Here is a 16,526-nt window from a genome sequence, read left to right as displayed (position 1 = left end):
AGGATCATAAACGTATCATTTAACCACAGTTCCAATGCAATTGATCTCGCCTTTGATTTTTCAGAATTTTGAATATACCGGTACTTTTTTGTAAAATTTTTCCAATTGTTACAGTTATATACATAGGCGGATTTAAGGGAGGGTTAATTCAGACATTTTACCTGTTTTACTCCAAATGTTGTCTAGTTTGAGAGCCCACGGCCCTCTTGTCAAAATCCTGGATCCGCATCTGATATATAAAATATAAATTAGTCATTCAATCTTGATTTTGTAGAAATATTGACCCTTTTCAAATTCTTAAATTACATTGTATATAATTTATTAAATTTTTTGACTTTTTTAGTATCAAAATTTCAATTTTCAATATACATGAAAGACATGATTGAATTCTTATTGGTAATCAACCCATGAAGGGGATGATAAATAAATAATTTACCGAAGTTGATCCTTCACATGATTTTAAAATCCCTACTGATTATATTTTCATTTTTTTTTAATCATCACTTGTAAGAACTGCTGTGGTTATGCTTGAAAGTGGATCAGATTATTTAAAAGGCAAAGTTGACCTTAAATAGGATTTGGCATTTTTTTATGTCCTTTTTGGTTATAGGTGTAATACCACCATTGTTTTCCCCTTATTAGTCTTTGTTAAATTTGCACTTTTCAAAAAATTGTGCAGAATTTATCTTTGTTTCAAATAAAGAAATACTTGGCATAAGTAAAGTTGTATCCTGTCCAGTACAATATACTAAATTTTACATAACATTTTATTGCATATAAGAAAATAACTATCACTGGAAGTTAACCAATCAAATTTTCACCCCCCTTTTTTTCCTGTGTGCAAGCTTTAGTAACCATGTAACCTCAAGTTTCCAAAATATTCAATTGAAACACCAAATAGAAAAATAATAATGCTTTGAAACACCCAAGATATATGTTTATGACTCTGAATTTTTTTACTGCAATGAAATGTAGGATTAATTTCCTACAACTGTCAAATTAAAGGGAATATTTTATTTCGACCCTTTTTCGGTTGCAACCGGATGTGACGTACTATGATTTGGTGATATTACAACTATATAGCTCTTCAATAAATATTTTAATTTTATAGTTTTAGTAACAATGATCATGAAAAAACAAGTAGAAAGTTTGGCGTGTGAAGGTGTTTAAAAATATAAGGGGACAGTGGAATAACAAAATCAAGAAAATAGTGGAGGGACCCAATGCATGTAAATAGATATATTGTGATGCAATTTTAGAAGTCATCAGGGTTATTCCATATAAACATAGCGTATGCCCTAAGACAGCAAAATTTTACTGACTCACTAATAATATACCGACTTGTATATAGAATATTGCAACAAAGTTTAATATTAAAATATCCACTAGTACAGATTGGAAAAAAATTATTATATTTTTAATCATGACTTTCGAGATGTCCTTTTCGTACATTTTAATGCACAGGTAATTTTTCTTTCCACGTTTGACACTCCTTCTAGTAATGGTGAATAATGATTCCTGAACCCTGAACTCCCGAGTGTTTTTTTTCTTTTTAATTTGGAGAGCCAAATCTATTTTTGCACATATGTATTTTTTTCCTGAACCCTGAACTCCCGAGTAGCCCATATGTCTATAAATTTTACAATCATGTATACAATAAAAAATAAATTGTATACAAATTTATTGATTATTCCAATCAAAACAATTCATTTTTATTGCCCAAGCTTATCTATTGTTTGTTATAAAATTTGAAATAGTGATTAACACCTGTAAAAACACATATAAATGTCAATCATATCCACATAGACATATGGGCTACTTCATCATTAAATAATCACCATTTGTTAATTTATGTTTCTTAATTAAAAATATGTTTTAAATTTGGGCTTAAATATTAAAAATAACAATGTTATTCCCTTAACAGAGAAAGCATAGAGACATTTACATTGAAAGTAAATCTGTCAAATGAAATAATAAAAATGTCAACAGACAATACAAATATTACACTGCTCCTTTTCCGAGTTCTTATAAATAACATGTTTATATTCAGAATATTATAAACACAATTTTTTGCTCATATTAGCTTTTTTATATGAGGATCAAGTGTTTAAAAAGTTTTAATTTAATACCACAGTATACAATGTAATTGTAAGTAATCTAAAGCAATCATGATTACTTTAAAGAAAAGTAATCTTATGTAATCAATTACATTTGAATTTAGGTGTAATTGTAATGTAATCGATTACATCAAATTAGCAAAGTAATTGTAGTTTAATCGATTACATTTTAAAGTAATTAACCCCATCCCTGGTGTCGACAAATTTTGTATCATAACTTCCTCAGCCAAAGTTGATAATCGATAATTTTTACTGTTGTGTTTAGTTTCGATACTTATGCCTTGACTGATTTATTAATTTGGCTTCCCAAGCAGTTGGCATTGCCCTTTGTAACGAAGGTTATTACAAAAAACCATACCAATGAAATAGAGAATAGAAACCGCGAATGTGTGAAGGAGACCACAACCCAATCAAAGAGCATAAAACAGCCCAAGGCCACCAATGGGTATTCAACACAGCAAGAAAATCTTGCACCAGGAGGAGGGCTTCAGCTGGCTCCTGAAGAATAATGTATACTAGTTCACCGAAATGGAAGGTACACTGAACTCCGAAACATACAAATGAATCAAAATTAAAAAAAATACATATGTGCAAAAATAGATTTGGCTCTCCAAATTAAAAAAAAAAAAAACACTCGGGAGTTCAGGGTTCAGGAATCATTATTCACCATTACTAGAAGGAGTGTCAAACGTGGAAAGAAAAATTACCTGTGCATTAAAATGTACGAAAAGGACATCTCGAAAGTCATGATTAAAAATATAATAATTTTTTTCCAATCTGTACTAGTGGATATTTTAATATTAAACTTTGTTGCAATATTCTATATACAAGTCGGTATATTATTAGTGAGTCAGTAAAATTTTGCTGTCTTAGGGCATACGCTATGTTTATATGGAATAAACCTGATGACTTCTAAAATTGCATCACAATATATCTATTTACATGCATTGGGTCCCTCCACTATTTTCTTGATTTTGTTATTCCACTGTCCCCTTATATTTTTAAACACCTTCACACGCCAAACTTTCTACTTGTTTTTTCATGATCATTGTTACTAAAACTATAAAATTAAAATATTTATTGAAGAGCTATATAGTTGTAATATCACCAAATCATAGTACGTCACATCCGGTTGCAACCGAAAAAGGGTCGAAATAAAATATTCCCTTTAATTTGACAGTTGTAGGAAATTAATCCTACATTTCATTGCAGTAAAAAATTTCAGAGTCATAAACATATATCTTGGGTGTTTCAAAGCATTATTATTTTTCTATTTGGTGTTTCAATTGAATATTTTGGAAACTTGAGGTTACATGGTTACTAAGGCTTGCACACAGGAAAAAAAGGGGGTGAAAATTTGATTGGTTAACTTCCAGTGATGGTTATTTTCTTATATGCAATGAAATGTCATGTAAAATTTAGTCTATAGTACTTGACAGGATAAAACTTGACTCATGCCAAGTATTTCTTTATTTGAAACAAAGATTAATTCTGCACAATTTTTTGAAAAGTGCAATTTTAACAAAGACTAATGGGGAAAATCAATGGTGGTATTACACCTATTATGGGAAGCTGCACGTGCACCTTAACCTTGTGTGTACTCTCATTTGTTAAAATTTCATGCTATTTAAGTGAAATATTACAAAAATTAAATATTCTGAGTGGATTGAGTCTCAAAAGCACATTTTCTGAGAAATTGCCTTGAAATAGGACTCTACCATGAATATTAGTAGACAGAGCAAGCCATACTCAGTGTTTTGTGAGCTTTTTCTGACTTTTTTTTACCTTATTTCTTATATTTTGCTATAATAGAAAACTTTTTCCTAAGTAATATTTTGATAAATATATAGTTATAAGTAAATGAAATTATTTTTGAAGCAGTAACAACAAATTATTCACTAAAGGGAAGCTTGTTATGTCCCTCTCTGGAACGCGGCGTAAATTTAAGTTTTACGTAAGGACTTATTGCAACCTCCATGGAGTCAGTAAACTTTTATATGGATAGTTGATTCAGCTTGAATACTTGAATTCCTCATTTATTATCACATTTTTTTCATAAATAAGTGAAAGTTACCCCCCAATTTTTTTTTATTGGCCTAAAAAGTTGAAATTTTGAGGAAATGAGAGGTATGAATGGACCAAAAAGACCTTATAATGAAGACCAAAAGGTCCATTAGTGATATTTATCATTCTAGAGTCATCTTCAACTGTTTGTAGGCAGATGAGATAAATATTTAATCATTTATTGGTGCACACTATTCTATCATGATGCGGCTTTATTTGGATCTTTCGAAGAAATTTTGCTCGAATTGCTGGCTGTAGATGTCGTCTTACATTAAACTAGATTTTTCTCAATCTATTGAACTTATTATGACAAAACTTGGTAGTAATACTTGAAATAAACAGTATTACAATGGAAAAAAATCACATTAAGTGTATTCAGCAAAAAAGTCTTCTTTAGGTGTAATACAACCAAATCATAGTACGTCACATCCTGTTGCATACGAAAAAAGGTAGAAAAAAAATATTCCCTTGAATTTGACAGTCGTAGGAAATTAATTTTACATTTCATTGCAGTAAAAAATTCTGAGTCATAAACATATATCTTGGGTGTTTGAAAGCACCATTCTTGTTATATTTGGTGTTTCTATAGAATATTTATGGAAACTTGAGGTTACATGGTTACTAAAGCTTGCACACAGGAAAAAAAGGGGGTGAAAATTTGATTGGTTAACTTCCAGTGATAGTTATTTTCTTATATACAAGAAAATGTTATGTAAAATTTAGTATATTGTACTGGACAGGATACAACATTACTTATGCCAAGTATTTCTTTATTTGAAACAAAGATAAATTCTGCACAATTTTTTGAAAAGTGCAAATTTAACAAAGACTAATAAGGGGAAAACAATGGTGGTATTACACCTATAACCAAAAAGGACATAAAAAAAATGCCAAATCCTATTTAAGGTCAACTTTGCCTTTTAAATAATCTGATCCACTTTCAAGCATAACCACAGCAGTTCTTACAAGTGATGATTAAAAAAAAATGAAAATATAATCAGTAGGGATTTTAAAATCATGTGAAGGATCAACTTCGGTAAATTATTTATTTATCATCCCCTTCATGGGTTGATTACCAATTAGAATTCAATCATGTCTTTCATGTATATTGAAAATTGAAATTTTGATACTAAAAAAGTCAAAAAATTTAATAAATTATATACAATGTAATTTAAGAATTTGAAAAGGGTCAATATTTCTACAAAACCAAGATTGAATGACTAATTTATATTTTATATATCAGATGCGGATCCAGGATTTTGACAAGAGGGCCGTGGGCTCTCAAACTAGACAACATTTGGAGTAAAACAGGTAAAATGTCTGAATTATCCCTCCCTTAAATCCGCCTATGTATATAACTGTAACAATTGGAAAATTTTTACAAAAAAGTACCGGTATATTCAAAATTCTGAAAAATCAAAGGCGAGATCAATTGCATTGGAACTGTGGTTAAATGATACGTTTATGATCCTCTCTTAGAATATTTATACATTGCGGGCCAATCGTGACCAATGAACTTGCAAACATAGTTGCTGCTATTTCTAAACTTTTATTGAATTATATATCATGGATTTATTTCATTCGGATTCCAGACAACTTGTAATGAAGTCATTCTGAATTCTGATAATTTTTTTTAATTGCTGAAAATAAAGTATGGGCCTTGCATAAAGATTCTGAACTTACATGTCTTAGATCTTTAGATACCATTATAATCGTCTGATGTGTAATTTTACCTATTGTGTCCTATTTCCGATTGTGACATTTTGACTAGGTGTGAATTCTCATGGGGGGGGGGGGAGCATGCATAGCAGGAAACGCTTACCCTATCGACACACCAGGTCTCCCTCCTTTTGAATTGCTTTCGTTTCCCTTTGTTTTTGTTTGTTACCTTGATTTGTCTCTTCCTAATTCAGAAAGGGGAAGTCCATGAAAACGGATAAGTTACTTTAATATATCAGTCATATGGATAAAAAAATACCACACGGTATGAGCAGAATTTGTTACTTTATTTGCAAGCAAAATTAGGAAAAAATTATTTGTAAAATAAATAATATATGAAGCACTATACATTACTCAAAACAATGAATTTATGATCTCGTCTTTCCTGGCATTAAACAAGCAAGAGTGGATAATTAAACCATGAAGTGAACACATAGCAAGGTTTCATGTGTGTTTCAGTTTTACAAAATATTGTCTAGATAGGAAAAGGGGAAGATTATAAGCACGTAGAACCGGATAAAAAGCACCGACCTTTATGACTGTACCTAGTCAGGCAATATGGACCATGTGTTGGTCGTAGTTATTCGTTGTTGTTGTTGTTTATGTGTCTGTTTTTTAATGGGTGTTGGGTACCAGTTGTCAATGTGGTTTGATGTACTGTGACGCATTTTTTGCGGTTCCTGTGATCCTTTCTATATATTATAGAACCATCTACTATGGTACTGGTCAAATTATAAGGCACCATTTATCTTGTATGTTTAAGTCGACAGGTATTTTGGTTAGTCCAGCTGTGTTTAGATTTTTAATTCTAGAACTATGTCTTTCAAATGTTTTGGTAGTTGCTAAACATTTTTGCCTGATGTCATCATTCCAATCTAGTTTTGATTAGGAGACCCTCATGTGTGAAAAAAATTTAGCTACACAATCAAACAATACATTGAGTGAGAATAGTAATTCTTAAATGAAACTTTTATTTAAATATATTCAAATATAGGTTTGGTATTTGTCAGGAATTTATCAATAATTAAAATATTTTGCATATTTGCTTAAGACACTCGTCAAAATGATACACACTTCAGATTACTTTCAGAGAATATTTGTAAAAACCATGCATTTTCCTGTCAAATTTATTAGATATTTCATCAAAATTATGTAAAAATATAAATATCCCTTAAAAATCGTTTAATTTCACGTTCAGATATATTGATGATGTTCTTTCCATTAACAATCTAAACTTTTCTGATTTGGTTCCATTAATATATCCTCCAGATTAAGAAAATTAAAGAAAAAAAAGACACGGCTTCCTACGCCTCATTTTTAGACTTATACTATGAATTTGACATAAGCGGTCATCTCAGTACAAGAATCTATGACAAACAAGACGATTTTAATTTTGAAATTATCAATTTTCCCCATCTTAGTAGCAATATACCAACTTCACCTGCATATGGGATATACATTTCCCAACTCATTCAGTATTCAAGAGCTTGCAGCAGCTACCCAGACTTTATAAAACGTCACCAGTGTCTGAGCAGAAAGTTGATGAACCAGGGTTATGTCAAAGAATGTCTCGTCCTTTTTCTGAAAAAAGTTCATCAGAAGATACCAAGACCTTGTTGATAAACATTCCGTATCAACTTCACAAATAAAACATGATGGTCTTGAAGTATATATTCTAGGTTCTGACGTTGCTTATCGTCTTAATTACTTGTTATTGTGTTCTTTTTACGCGACTGTCATACAAGTGAGAGGTTTAGCTAGCTTTAAAACCAGGTTTTATCCACCATTTTCTACATAAGGAAATGCCTGTACCAAGTCAGGAATATGACAGTTGTTTTCCATTCGTTTGATGTTTCTGAGCTTTTGGTTTAACCATTTGATAAGGGCCTTTCCAATTTGATTTTTCCTTGGAGTTCGGTATTTTTGTTATTTTTCTTTTACCTAATAGTAGAATGCAGTATTTTGTAATAAGATTTTACACCTAAAATACAGTTAGATATAATTATCAACTTTATTAGTTAAAACAACACATTATGTTTTACTGTTATTAAAAGTGGGTAAACCAGTATGCCACGAAATGGTTATCCATGAATGTTGACCTAATTGTCATGGTTGAATGAATTATAAATAATGCATTATATTTGACATGTTTACCTTATACGAAGTTAATTTTAACATAAATGTATTTACATTTGCCCGGATATCTATTACACTGATTAATTAGATATAAGAAGATGTGGTATGAGTGCCAATGAGACAACTCTCCATCCAAGTCAAAATTTATAAAAGTAAACCATTATAGGTCAAAGTACGGTCTTCAACACGGAGCCTTGGCTCACATCGAACAGCAAGCTATAAAGGCCCCCAAAAATTACAAGAGTAAAACCATTCAAACTGGAAAACCAACGGTCTAATCTATATAAAAAACGAGAAACGAGAAACACTTATGAACCACATCAACAAACGACAACTACTGAACATCATATTCCTGACTTAGGACAGGTGCAAACAATTGCAGCGGGTTTAAACGTTTTAATGGTACCAAACCTTCACCCTTATCTGAAACAATAGTGTAACATCACAACATAGAAAGACACACTATAAAATATCAATTGAAATGGCTTTACTCAATCAAAAGACATATTAACACCAGTGAACATACACTGAACAAATTAATTTGATCTATGATACAATGCAATTACAAAATAAATAAACTAAGGGAAGAATAATTAAGGTAACGTGTTATACCGCTGTGAAATGTTAAACAATTTAAGAAAAACAATATGTTTGAACAAAAATATCAGCCATTACTTCAAACACAGGTAAATGAAAATACATTTGTTGTTAAGTATGATTCTCAAACAGAGTTTGTGAACTTTTTGACGATTTTTTAATTGTTCGTGCGTCAACAAATGTTGCACATTTTATATGATGAAATTATTCAAAATTCAATAAAAAATAAGAAGAAAAAAAAGAAGATAAGAAACAAACGTTTACAACTGTTAATTTTCTGGTGGTATATGAAGATGTTTCTTTATCAAACTGTTTTTGAACCTAAGGAAAATGGACGCTGTATCTACCGCATCATTTAAAGATTGTAATAAAAGAAATATCAAAGATGTAATTTTCGAAGTATATCCAAAAATACTAATTCAGATTTGGTACAGGTACATGTGAAAATTGTGTTGGATTCACTGTTTTGTCTTTATTTTAAAAACAAAATATATTCAAATATAAAAGCTAATGAAACAAGAGTATAACCATACATTGTGACTGCACCATCCCCCATCTAACCCCATTTTGACGAAATTAAATTCAATTCCAATTCGGGTTAAAAAAATGTCTCCAATGTGATCAGAGGTGGATGTCAAGACAGAACTGTAAATTTGAAACTTTTTGAATTGGGTTTATTTGGCGAATTTGTAGTTTACCAGACTACTGAAAATATTTCTTCACGTGCCAAATATGCTATGAAAGATTCGGCAACCTGTGAAAAAAAATATTCCCAGTGGAGACAGTTCAAATCAAAATAACACATGATATATATGTTACACATAACGGGTAGCTGAAAGGGCAATAGAGGGAAGATTGCTACCTCGAGAAATCAGTGTCAATCGAGGCGAAGTCAAAGCCGATGATTTTTTCTAGAGGTAACAAACTGCTCTATCACCCTCTGAGCTATGTGTTATTTGAATTATTATACTGAATCTTCAGTCATTATTGCTTTTAAATTTTAAATTAAAATGGAAAGTAGTAAAATACATGACAACGTTACAGTCATTAGAAAAGTAACAAAAGCGACGCAATATGTATTTATTTTTATGTTGAAAGTCTATGATAAAGGCTTAAGGCCGAAACGTAGAACTTGCAAGATGTATTTTTTTTTATGAGGAAAGTATATAAAAAAGGCATAAGGTCGAAACTTTTCCAGCGCATGTCTATAAAATTATTGAAGTAGATTCAATTAATTGTATATTCAATTATTGATTTTCGTTTGTCTGCACGACAGGGTGACATTCAAAACATTCATCTGCTTATTCATGGAATAGAGTAACATATCTCCCTCGTATTTACCAATAAAAAATCTGGCATTTTAACGTGAAGTATTATAATATTTAAATAACACATAGTTGAGATAGTGATAGAGCAGAAAATTACCTCGAGAAAACCAATTGTCAATCGAGGCAAATCGAAGGTTGACAAATGTTTTTCGAGGCGTAACAATATGTCCTATCATCAATTTTGATTTGAAAGCAATGAACTATGAATCCATGTTCATAATAACGTTTAAAGTCTATTATAAACATTATCTACCGCTGAGTCGTGGAATAGAGTAAAATGTCTCCCTCGTATTAATTAACCAATCAAAATATGACATTTTAACGTGAAGGATAACAATAAAAAAGTATCCAACATTGACAGTTTTGATAATAAATATAACAGTTATTAATGAAAATTGGGACCGAATGACTGATAAGTGGTTTTATTCTTTTTCCATTCACGTCAAGACTAGAACAAATACAGAACAACATGAAAGAAGAAATTTCGATCAATATATATATATATACAACTGTTATGTTCCTTAAGGTGTGACATATTCTAACACAATATATGATATCACCAGCCCAGTAGTCAGCACTTCTGTTTTGACATGAATTATCATTTGTATGGTCGTAATTATAAATCAACTGTTTAGAAAACTTTTCGAAATAATAAGGATTTTCTACCCCAGGAATAGATCACCTTAGCTGTATTTGGCAAAACCTTTTGGAGTTTTAGGTCCTCGATACTCTTCAACTTCGTACTGTCTTTGGTATTTTAAACTGTTTTGATTCGAGCTTCACTGATGAGTCTTGTGTAGAAGAAACTATTCTTGGTATCTATGATGAGTTTATGGACAACAATAGTAGACAAGCAGGTATAGATCAAAATTCTTCTAGTGAAAATAGTTTTTGTTTTCTCAATCATCTTATTTCATTAGACAGCATTTTCACAGCCTTATCAGAAAAGAAGTCAATGTTTCTAGTTTCCTCTCCATTTGTATAAAAGACTACACGGGCACTGTATGGTATCTTATCCTGTGGTATAGTATCTTCGCGATCTGTAAATGTAACAAAAAATTCAAAACATCTGGCTTTTGTCGAATTTAAACTAACAAATCGTTTGATGGTTTTTCGGACGAATGCTTTAATATTTGCATCTGTATACCAGCTTTGTACTTCTGCATATGTAGAAGGTGTTCTAGGATTATCATGTCGTCCAGGCTCTTGAATAGAAGGTTGTTGCTGTTGAGTCGTACATTGAGAGTTTGTACGATGTTCTTTTGTCACATATTGCCCGCTTGAAAATGGTAGGACGATATCTAGGATGATCACACTATCATGTTCAAATAGTTTTGCATCGACACTGGATTTAGGAAGTATTTCAATTTTCTTTTCCTTGATTTCTTCAATGTAGATGCTTAACAAATTCATTTCTATTTCAACAGTTTGAGAAATCCAGTGTTGCATATTGCCTATCGTAACCAGCCACGGTGACATTTTTTTCTTTGACGGATCGTCCTCTTTTAAAAGCTCACCTAGGACATGGTCTTGAAATTCTTCTTGAAATATTTGAACAGCCCTTTGAAAATGATCGATCTTGTCTTGTAGTTCAGGAATATGCATAACAGCTTGCCCAGACATAAGGTCATTACATGAAACATATATTCGTTGGAGGTCGTCAAGTGCCATTACTGCCTGTTTCATCTTTTCTTTGTTTATTGGCTGTGGAACCTTGTTTGCTGGCGTGACTCCTTCATTAATAGGATATAACCAGACGGTCACTGGAACTGCTTCATCCTCTTTAAGGTAGGATTGCAACTCTTTGTAGACTCGAACAGCCTCTTCATATGTCGTTGGATTAACCGGAAGTATGATGTCACCGTAGAATTTGCAGGATATATTTTCTGCTTTTTTCATGCTGATATGTTTCATGTCAAGCTCTGCTTTTGCGGACGCTTTTAATAACCCGGGAATGAATTTCGCCATTCCTTTTAATTCGCCTCTCACTTCCAACTCGTTTTCCTCATCGGAGATTGTTCTATCAAATGTAAGTGCTACATTTGTTCCATATTCAATAGCAGTAACTATATGAGTAGCATTGGTCTTGGTGTTTGAAATTAGCGATAGAAATGGTTTCATCTCTAATTCGTTATACAACATAATATATTCAGCTGTCAAAGAAACTCGCAACTGCTTCTTTGATGAAGCTTTGTTTTTGAGAAACTTCCCTGAGCTGCCTAGTGACACTATTCCAAATAAGACATTCAACTCGAGATTTGCATCGCCATTGAATACAGTTGATTTAGCTTCATAAGAATCTCCATATATTACATCGAAGGAACATCTTGAAAAGAAAATTAAAATACAGTGTTTAAGCATGCATACATGCATCACCATACTTAAACGATTAAGTGAACATTCGATGAACTTTGATAAAATCTATTTGTTGCAAATATGCATTTGTATAACAGTTTGTTACTGTCCTTGACTTTTATGCCAGACATATCGATCATTGACAAGTTTATGCGTAAAGCAGATTTATATTTTGAACATATAGTTTTTTTTTTAATAGAATCATGAGAAATAATTGTTTATAAAAATAAGAATATGTGGTTTGATTACCAATGAGACAACACTCCAACAATAATAATAAAAATAAAAATAAAAAAATATTGATTCAAAGACCGATAGAGATAAGAGAATGATTCTTACTCCGTGAAATCTCGTGTGAAGTAAAACTAAGTAAGGAGATTTCAGTGGATAGAAGGATATAAAAAATATCAGTCTGTCAATTGTGCTACGACAGGCCAAAAATGCTGAAAGTTTCATCACTCCACAACTAACTGTAAAATGAAAATGTCGATATGAAGATGGTCCACTTAATGTAATGTGAAAGGTTTGGATATATGCTTTTAGATGAGCAGCGTTCACAAAGGGTAATTATGGTATAATTAGAAAATAATAGTTAAAAAAATTCTACTTAGTGCAACCGGTCTGGCAGAATTTGCGGTCACAAGCAAGGTATATGTCAAAAAGACCCCCCCCCCCTCAAAAAAAAAATAACCTAAAAACATTATTGTGTACTAATGATTTCACGCATATAGTCTCAGAGGTTAATTGTGCACAAGGTGCCATTTTCCTTCTAAAAAGCGCTGAATTTTAATTACTCTCACAAAAATTGTCCCTTCCAAAAAGCGATATAGTATGGCAAATCAAACATTCTGATATCAAGCCGAAAGCTGGCGGTCGTATGGTCTTAGGGGGAAGCATTTACATGGTGTTGTTATTTTAAAAATAGCCGTTAACAATCTGTTGTCAAACCAATATGGCGGTATAGTTTGATTAACTTTTGGACAAATTGTATTAGAAGAGTAGCGTTCACAAGGTGCCAATATGCGTCAATAGGTAAAATATCCAAAGCCCTCTTTCCTTAACAAAATTGTCAAATTAGAATTGTATTTTGTTATGGTTAACTTCACATAATGAGAAATAATATCTTTGAACGTATATGAAAACATTGAAATATTTGGTATCATAGGTGTATCGTCATTATGTTATATTAGCCTATAAACGGTCAATCTCCGCATACTTCTTCAAAAATTTTCAAATAAAAAAAGCGATCATGTACGGCCAGGTTCACACGAGGAAAAAAGTCCAAACAAGTATGAAAGCTATCGTACAAAAGACCTCAGAGGAATAGTGGGTTATGGATGGAAACCATTGCTTTGTCCTTCTTGTAGGATTACAGGGGATGATAATTCAGGTTTTCTTCACTTTTATAATCGAACATTTTTGCCGAATTCAGTTAGAGATAAACTGAAAATGTAAGAAAGATAAGCAGGATAAACACTTGACTTAGAATTTATCACCAGTAAAACATTGTATAGAATAAGGAAAAACATTAGTAGCTTTTGGTTTTATATAAATTACTTATGGCGTCATAAGGCGAATAACATTGCTTTGAAGCCGAAACATAGTTTGGCAAAACCGTTTGGAATTTCGGGTCCTCGATGATCTTCAACTCCGCATTTTATTTGGTATTCTTAAATTTTTTATTCGAGCGTCACTGACGAGTCTTTTGTAGACGAAACGCGCGTCTTGCGTACACAATTTTAATCCTGGTATCTATGATGAGTTTATTATATGCACATTTATAAAAAGGAAAGGAGAAAATGAGTCCCCTGCGGTAGACAAACTCTAGTTTCACAATATACATTTTTCAAAAAATTATTTCTTTGTCCGGTATTTTTAAATAAAATAAAAGGTTATAATCAGCATTTTCCGGATTTCGTAAACTTAATTCCGGTATCATTTATACTGATTCCGAAAATATATGTTCGCCAGTCACACTTTCTTTCAAGTTAGAGCGAAAAATGACTTCTGCCGGTTGGAAAAAGATTTACTGGAGGTTGACTCTTTCGTTTGGAGGACGTGTTTTTCAACAGACTGTCGGAATTCCAATGGGAACCAATTGTGCCCCTCTTCTTGCCGACTTGTTTCTTTATTGTTATGAGGCTGCCTTCATACAGGAACTTCTTAGGAAGAAAGATAAGAAGTTAGCAATATCCTTTAACTCTACGTTCCGCTATATAGATGATGTTCTCTCACTAAATAATACAAACTTTGGTGACTATGTTGAACGAATCTATCCCATCGAACTAGAGATAAAGGATACTACAGATACAGTTAAGTCTGCCTCATATCTTGACTTACATCTAGTAATTGACAATGAGTGTCGGTTGAAAACAAAACTTTACGACAAAAGTGATGATTTCAGCTTCCCAATTGTGAACTTTCCATCTCTATGTAGCAACAGTTCCAGCAGCGCCTGCATACGGAGTATATATCTCCCAATTGATACGATATTCCCGGACTTGTGTTTCCTATCATGATTTCCTTGATAGAGGATTACTGCTCACAAGGAAGCTATCAAACCAAGAGTTCCAAATGGTGAAGTTGAAGTCATCCCTTCGTAAATTTTACGGACGCCATCACGAGTTGGTTGACCGTTATGGAATAACCGTTTCACAGATGATATCGGATATGTTCCTTTTGTCGTACTACAATACCCTCCCTTTTCACGAATGTGACTTACCGAATTAGACTATTTACCGGATTTGTAATAACATAAGCAACACGACGGGTGCCACATGTGGAGCAGGATCTGCTTACCATTCCGGAGCACCTGAGATCACCCCCAGTTTTTGGTGGGGTTCGTGTTGCTTAGTCTTTGGTTTTCTATGTTGTGTCATCTGTACTATTATTTGTCTGTTTGTCTTTTTATTTTTGGCCATGGCGTTGTCAGTTTGTTTTCGATCTATGAGTTTGACTGTCCCTCTGGTATCTTTCGTCCCTCTTTCAAAGTCTCATCTCTACCATCTTTCGCCTAACAATATCATGGCTGCATCATATAGAATATTGAAGTTATAATTAATATATCGCTTATCAAAACAATTTGAGAGCAATAACTCTTATAAGAAATGCAAGGATCGCTTAGGAACAACATGACCAAATGTTCCAAACAGTTTGCATCAGTTACTTTTTATGGTACTAGTAATAGAAGAGATAACAAACACACATTTTAATGTTAAAATGTGACATTGACCCTTTATTTGCCTAATAATTGGCTTAACGATATACATATAAAAAAGACAGAAAGTTTGAAAATATATGTGTTCATAAGTTACATGCTAACAATTCTTAGTAAAATAATGAATGGAAAATAACTCATTAGAGAGGTAAACAGATTGTTTCGGTCAAATTGTTGCTTGATAGTTTAAATGTGAAAAAAGAGAAACCCTCATAAAACGCAGTTTTTATGTACTGCACTCTGTTAAGATAAATGGTTCAGTCTTTAGGGTGAAGGGTCGGGGTGTCAATAACGGTACTTAGCAAAAGAAAGAAAAAACACACGAAGTCTATAAAAATATCAACGTTTCAAGTTTGGTGTAAATACAAAACCCAAATGTATTAAACACGTCGTCTTGTCAATGATGGTTACTATATATCAGTGCATTTGCAGTTTTGTAATATAGAGATTTAGTCAATATATAATTTATGAAAAAATGTGCGAAAACAGCATCATATCTCCGTTTATTACCCTGTTCTCCTGACCACCAAGATATGGAAACAACTGCAATTTTTTAATAGACCATTTTCATAATACCGACTTTTGACTCCGGATTTTATATTTTTTTCGACAGATTACCTATTCTGTGGAAGAAGTTATTCGGTCATGTAAGAGCAACGTAAAGAAATAAAATCAAGCTATCAAGCTATCAATCGGTGCAATTTCGGGGGGAAATTAACTGCTTTATGTTTTCGATACACGACAAAATCATCAGAAAACAGTAAACTTTCCGACCAAATTGCACTGATTATATATTTGATTTTACTTCTTTTTGTCACTCTTAATTGACTGAGTACCTGGATGTCAAACCGCAAAATACGTAACCTGTCGAAAAATTATATAATAGAGTCAAAAGTCGGTAATATGAAAATATTCTACTACGAAGTAATACAAAATTATTCATTTAAATTGTCATAATTGAACATAAATGAATACGGATACTATAAATTCAGA

The sequence above is a fragment of the Mytilus californianus genome, unplaced genomic scaffold, assembly GCF_021869535.1.
Source record: "Mytilus californianus isolate M0D057914Y unplaced genomic scaffold, xbMytCali1.0.p SCAF_3, whole genome shotgun sequence".
In the NCBI taxonomy this organism is placed as follows: Eukaryota; Metazoa; Mollusca; class Bivalvia; order Mytilida; family Mytilidae; genus Mytilus; species Mytilus californianus.
Note: the sequence above shows the minus strand (reverse complement) of the source record.